At 40.8% G+C, this 6,000-nt stretch overlaps 1 long non-coding RNA gene across 1 annotated transcript; it reads right to left on the bottom strand.

Annotated features, from left to right (window-relative positions):
* Positions 1-1,070: 1,070 nt before the first annotated feature.
* LOC109893929 (uncharacterized) lies at positions 1,071-2,667 on the bottom strand. The gene is made up of 2 exons (XR_002255808.2): positions 2,438-2,667; positions 1,071-1,522 (listed from the first exon to the last, which is right to left on the bottom strand). It is a non-coding gene; the product is annotated as an uncharacterized LOC109893929 (long non-coding RNA).
* Between the last annotated feature and the right edge of the window lie 3,333 nt (positions 2,668-6,000).

Here is a 6,000-nt window from a genome sequence, read left to right as displayed (position 1 = left end):
TTAGTCTTAAGAAAAGTGAATAAACACCCTCGCGCACAGGCTCGCTTTGGTTGTACCACTGCTGCCATGAAAGCAGGTTAACAGCAATGGAAATCTCTTGCATTGGACATGTAAGTAATTTAAATGCATGTGGTGTGTTTCGTGGATATGTTATATATATTTCATTTTATATGTATATGTCAATGTGCTGATAGAAAAAGCCGGACCCAAATCAGAACATACTTTTCCAAATGGACTGCTCCGACTATGACAAAGTGTCATTCAAGAAAGTGATTTTTAACACCCGCCTCAACATAAGACTGTTAATGCTCATTTTGCAATTCTGCATCAACTGAGAATCAAAGTGAGAAGTTCGAACGTGGTGGCATACTTACTCCTCTTAGGCTATATATCACTATTTTATATAGACTAATTTATAATCAAGCAACAGATGGTTATCAGAGATTTTGTAACTGTAACTTATAAAGCATCAGGGGTCGCATTTTTAAACAATGTATTGTGACAGTATGCACAAAAACAATGTTTTGAAAATATACTATCAAACTACTGTACTTCTTTGTGGTAAACATAGGCCATTTGATCCACATTAGTTAGGGGTGAGAGAGAATTGCTCCTATAGTTTCTTGCTTTCATCACTGGGGGGTTATGGCAACTGACTATTTACATCATGAATGGTTTTCTTTTCTTTACAGAAAGTAATTGTAATTCTTCCAAGTTCACCCCAGTTAAAATAAGATAAACAAGATTTTCCAAAGATAAACAAGATTTTCAGTTCTGAGCCTAAGAGAATGGACACTATGAGCTTAACTAGCCTTCTCAACGGATCTCGGTGTGTGCCAAGAACCCAGACTAAAGTATTCCCATCTCCAGCTGATAAAGTAACAACATCCTGTCTCTGGAGCCTGGGCTGACGCACTGGTTCCTGGTACTTCTTGTCCACTAGAAGACAATCACGCATTCAACGGAAGTCACATATAGATTGGAATTCTGAAGCCGAAAACATAGTTGGCCGTGGGCCAGCCTGCTGAAACAATATTTCATGTCTGCAATAAAGACAAACAACAATACAACAGTGTGCCAACTTTGTCTTTATTGATCTGAGTCAGATAGGATGGCACTTACTGCAGATGTATGATTACAAATAGAAGCAGTGCTAATTTAAGGGACGAATCCATAATGCATTTACAGTGCCATAAACTGAAATACTACATGTCATGATCCCACCTCTTTAGAAAAAAAAACAATTTGAAAATATGAAACATTATACCATTCACCTGGTAAATTATTGTGGTTTCATTCATCTGTTTATATATTTATTAATTTTATACATTATTAAGACAAGATACATTTAGGCAATGTTTATCTTTCGCTGATGTTTCACTGATGTCATACTATGCATGGTGGTGTAGCCCAGTCAGGGTTCTGGAGGGGGTCTTTGGCGGTAAACTGGTATACGGTGCATGATCCATCCAGCTGGAGCCAGGAGAGCGAATGCAAACACTGACATTGTGAAGAGAGATTGCTGTGAGGGAAACAAAGAGACCACATACACATTTAGAATATAAAACAATCAAAAGGCCAACAGGCAACAGCTGAATGAACTCCTTGGTCATGTAATAACACTGTAATTACCTGGGTCAGCTTTTTATGCATTTGTGTAAAACCCAACTTTCTGTCTCTCCCTGTTTATCAAGCCCTCTCTCTCCTTCGTGCTGTAGGCTTACAGCTGGGCCGACCAATTGACCTGCCCCCCAGAGGGTCATGATCCTTTGCTGTGATTATATTACATCATGGTCTCCCTCGCACAGTCTCCATCCCCCTGCCTCCACAACATCCTCCCCTGGCACTGTTGGGCTTCATAGCTACACCCATAAATGATCAGTTAAAAACCCTGAGGAAAGTTGAGTGGACGGCTGCACCAACACTAGGTTCTGTCTCACAACTCTGTCATCAGATCTCTTTTCCGAGGGGAAAGCTTGGCACTACTAACTTAAATAAATACAAATACATTTATTAATAAACCATCTTTCTCTTTTAGCTGGAAAACCCCCCATTCGCTTGAATTCACCACATTAGAGAATGTAAAGTAACGTGTTAAAGATATGGCTGCCTCAGACTGTAACTTTGTTGTAGTTTCTTGTCTGATGATTGTTCAGTGGGCCGCAATTCGTCAGAAATAGCTTTGTTTTAGTTCAATTCCTATGAGCTTTGCATGGACCAGCTTGACCATTCAATTCTGACATTGAATGGTAATATAAGATAACATAGACTTTCAAACATTTGCAGGCAACAGAATAAAGAATGCAAAAATGATAACGAAATTGGTAATATGGACAAAACGAAACAATTACCAAATGGGACACTTCCAAAACAATATTTTTCTGGTTGCAAGAAATAGGTTAATAAGGACAGAGAGATGAGGAGTGTTGGTTCCTACCCCAGGCCCAATCTTGTCCTTGGGTGGCTTGCTGTAGATATTTGATATGTGGTCCTGCAGAACCGCCTTTGTCCGTACAAGGAACCCTGTGGGTCCCCTAAAAAGAGCAAACATCATTCTACTTAATCCTATGTGGCTAACGTCAGGTTCACAGCTTCTGGACAGCAGGCCCTATCTCAGTAACACTGGAAAACTTCCCAGCAGCACATCCTCTGAGATAGAGACACTGGGCTTTCATCAAGCCTTCCCATCATTATCATCCAAAGGGAGGAGTCACTACAACAGGGTCCAGACTCCAAAACACACCATTGTCAAAAAACTTAGTATACATGCAATCATAGAGGCTGGCCAAATGTATTGAGGACTGGTATGATTGGGCTTTATATGATTGGGTTTAATTGCAATCAAATGATATAGAAAAATTATATGGAAATGTTTCAACACAAAATTAATCCTACTTGTGTGACACCTTGAGAAAATAAGACCAGTGACACTGACTGTAGCCCACTATGACAAAGGTTTATTCACAGATGATGAATTTTACGTTAATATTTATCTGGTGTAGAATCAGCCATATCACATTTAATATTTAATCACAAGTAATGTATTATCAGATTACATGGGAGGCAATAAGGTGTCACAATCGTTATAATGATTGGACCAAGGCGCAGCGTGCGTAGAATTCCACATGTTTAATCATTAATAAACTCACCAAACAAAACAGAAGAAAAACCAAACGTGACATTCTGGGCTGCTCACAGGCAGCTACACAAAAACAAGATCCCACAAAACACAACGGAGAAATGGCTGTCTAATATGATCCCCAATCAGAGACAACGATAAACAGCTGCCTCTGATTGGGAACCATACCAGGCCAACATAGAAATATAAATCACCTAGATGACCCACCCTAGTCACACCCCGACCTAACCAACATAGAGAATGAAAAGCTTTCTATGGTCAGTGCGTGACATAAGGTCAGCACCAAACATTCAAATAACCAACCACACAACAAAAGTAACAGCAAGCGATGTCGTGGCATAAGTCACTAGGAAGCAGGGGGTTATGGGTATTGCTGAAACAGTTATTCCTTATCTAAGACTTAGAAAGAGTAAATATGGTTACTGTCTGGTTACTGTGAACATACTTATCTAAAGGTCTAGTGTGATGCACTCCAGTTAGAGAGCTCTATTCTCAGGGCATATGCTACAGTTTGTGAGGTCCAACTGAAAGACGTGACATCCATGACAACAGATTTGACCAGAGTGGATTACTCTCAATGCACATTAATATTGTCATTCAGCAAATGTTTATAGGATGCTAGTGTAAATAGAAAAGTGCAAAAGAGAAATAGGCCTACAAGATTTAGGAACTTATGGCCTGTACCAACCACATGAGAATCATTGTAAATATGTAATATTTGAATAATCACATAGGCTACTATGATAACAAGCGAATTAAAGTAATCAGGGGGAAAAAAATCATATTTACAAAAGAAATTCCACCACAATCTATGCCAATGGTTTGAATGCATTTTATATAACATATCGCCCTCCGTTGGAGGACATTGGTACTTCAATGATGACTGAACGCCACACCAAAGACCACAGCCTAGCCCAGGGTTTCCCAAAGTCAAGCCTGGGGGCCCCCTGGATGCACAGTTTGGTTTTTGCCCTAGCACTACACTACTGATTCAAATAACCAACTCATCAACCAGCTTTGGTTATTTGAATCAGGTGTATAGTGCAAGGGCAATAACCGAAACATGCACCCAGAGTGGCCCCAGGATTGACTTTGGGAAACTCTGGTCTAACCGACAGTGCAATCAACTATCAATCTAGCCTACTTCTTTTGTAGCCTAATAATACACATAAGACCAAACACACCAGAAAATAGCCTAATTGATTAGGTATATAGCCTATTTTTTAAAAATTGATTATAGGCTTGATTGAGTATAGATCGCTTTTTAAACTATCTTCATTCCACAGCTGCATGTCGGTAAATCATCTAGGTGGGTTGGTTGTTTAGCAACAAAACTGACGATCTATGGAGCAAAACAGATTGGGTTGGCTTAGAAATCAAATAAAAATGTGCATGTATAGATGTCGTCATAAGATGCTTCATTGCACCATTGTTAACATTTTTGTGACGCATTCTTTGATGGTAGCCTTTGCACATCTTACAGACTTTAAAATATTAATAAACTGCACTTTTGCTGCTTTTTTACTGTAACACCAGTGTAACAGTAGTGTATACACACCCTTATGTTAGGGAAATGTGTTTCCATAGCTAGGGCTGACAGTGAGGACTAGTGAAGAGCAGAATCAACAACCTATGCTTTTTTGAGAAAGTGTTAAAGTTCACAGTTAGCAAGTGTTATGCAAATGAAGGTCGAAAACTAAAGTTATTTTTAACCTTTATTTAACCACGTAGGCCAGTTGAGGACAAGTTCTCATTTACAACTGCGACCTGGTCAAGATAAAACAAAGCAGTGCGGCACAAATAAGAACAAAGAGTTACACATGGAATTAACAACAGTCAATAACACAATAGAATAAGTCTATATATAGCATGTGCAAATGGTGTGAGGAGGTAAGGCGCGTGCTACGGGTGGGTGTTGTTATGGTGACCAGTGAGCTGAGATAAGGCGGAGCTTTACCTAGCAAAGACTTATAGATGACCTGGAGCCAGTAGGTGTGGCGACGAATATGAAGCGAGGGCCAGCCGATGAGATGGTCGCAGTGGTGGGTGGTATATGGGGCTTTGGTGACAAAACGGATGGCACTGTGATAGGCTGCATCCCGTTTGCTGCTGATTAGTGTTGGAGGCTATTTTGTAAATGACATTGCCGAAGTCGAGGATCGGTAGGATAGTCAGTTTTACGAGGGTATGCTTGGCAGCGTGAGTGAAGGAGGCTTTGTTTTGCGAAATAGGAAGCCGATTCTAGATTTAATTTTGGATTGGAGATGTTTAATATGAGTCTGGAAGGAGAGTTTACAGTCTAGCCAGACACCGAGGTATTTGTAGTTGTCCACATATTCTAAGTCAGAACCGTCCAGAGAAGTGATGCTAGTCGGGCGGGCGGGTGCGGGCAGCGATCGGTTGAAAAGCATGCATTTAGTTTTACTAGCGTTTAAGAGCAGTTGGAGGCCACGGAAGGAGAGTTGTATGGCATTGAAGCTCGTTTGGAGGTTTGTTAACACAGTGTCCAAAGAAGGGCCAGATGTATACAGAATGGTGTCGTCTGCGTAGAGGTGGATCAGGGAATCACCCGTAGCAAGAGCGACATCGTTGATATATACAGAGAAAAGAGTCAGCCCGAGAATTGAACCCTGTGGCACCCCCATAGAGACTGCCGGAGGTCCGGACAACAGGTCCTCCGATTTGACACACTGAACTCTATCTGAGAAGTAGTTGGTGAACCAGGCGAGGCAGTCATTTGAGAAACCAAGGCTGTCGAGTCTGCCGATAAGAATACAGTGATTGACAGAGTCGAAAGCTTTAGCCAGGTCGATGAAGACGGCTGCACAGTACTGTCTTTTATCGATGGCGGTTATGATATC

Source organism: Oncorhynchus kisutch, linkage group LG7 (assembly GCF_002021735.2).
Source record: "Oncorhynchus kisutch isolate 150728-3 linkage group LG7, Okis_V2, whole genome shotgun sequence".
NCBI classification, from domain to species: domain Eukaryota; kingdom Metazoa; phylum Chordata; class Actinopteri; order Salmoniformes; family Salmonidae; genus Oncorhynchus; species Oncorhynchus kisutch.
The sequence above is the reverse complement of the archived record's forward strand: the minus strand, read 5'-3'. Positions and strand labels throughout refer to the sequence as shown.